General features: G+C 30.5%; 1 protein-coding gene across 1 annotated transcript in view; it reads right to left on the reverse strand.

Moving 5' to 3' along the window:
- LOC107615396 (pentatricopeptide repeat-containing protein At2g37230) overlaps positions 1-942 on the reverse strand; it is a 13833-nt gene that overhangs the window by 10599 nt on the left and 2292 nt on the right. The window lies entirely within an intron of this gene.

A 942-nucleotide genomic window follows, 5' to 3' on the forward strand; every position in this document is an offset into this window, starting at 1 on the left:
GTTCCATTAAGGGAACTAAGGAAGAAATGAAAACGTCTCTTGAAAGTATATATGCATATGCATATATCTATAACATCTATTAATGCTTACCACCACAAATCAATACTCATTACTATCTAGCCTTTAATTAACTTCACTTCATTTTAACCGAAACCATAAGGAAAGAAAAGAAAGAAAAAGAGACCGTGGGTGAGGGAGGAAACCGCGACTCCTTCTGACCTTCTAGCTTTGATTTCTTACGATCCGTAACTCCAATAAAAAATTTAATTTGATAAAAGTATTCGTATCTTTTTTTTCTATGTGTTGGCGTCACTTTTGTTCAGTGGAAATTAATGGTGACGTAGCTCTCCTTCCTTTTAAATTTGGCTAATTGAAGTTCTAGGAGGTATAGACGATTTCTGACATTTTTTTCTTTGACAGCTCGGGCAAAAAATTTCTCCAAAACTTCGAGTATTTTAATTTCGTATAGAGGTAGAGTTTAGTAATTTTAATGTGAACTAAATGTATTCTTGATGTGTGATTGTTGGTTTGATGATTATTGCTTGAATTTGAGTGATTTTGTGCTTGAAATTTTGTTGAATCTCGTTGATTTTGATGCCTTAAAGTTTGGCCATTATATATATGATAAAAATTGAATTGTTTTTGATGTATTTGAGGGCTGTTGTTAAGTTTGAATATTGAGAAAATTGATGAGATTTGGTGGTAAACGGATTAAATTAAAAGCTGTGAAAGATCGGTAACTGAAAAAGCACGAAAAAGAATTCAAAATCAAGTATATATTTTGAAAGATTACAAGAGAAGGTTTTATTTTTGAAAAGAATATTTGTCACCAACACAAATATTATTTTCGATTATGAAAATGTAATTTGATAAAAGATTGGAGTTAAAAATAGTAGTTCTATAAGTTTCGGGGGGTATTTTGAGCAAAAAATAAAAGTTTCA

This window comes from Arachis ipaensis, chromosome B09, assembly GCF_000816755.2.
Source record: "Arachis ipaensis cultivar K30076 chromosome B09, Araip1.1, whole genome shotgun sequence".
NCBI lineage: Eukaryota > Viridiplantae > Streptophyta > Magnoliopsida > Fabales > Fabaceae > Arachis > Arachis ipaensis.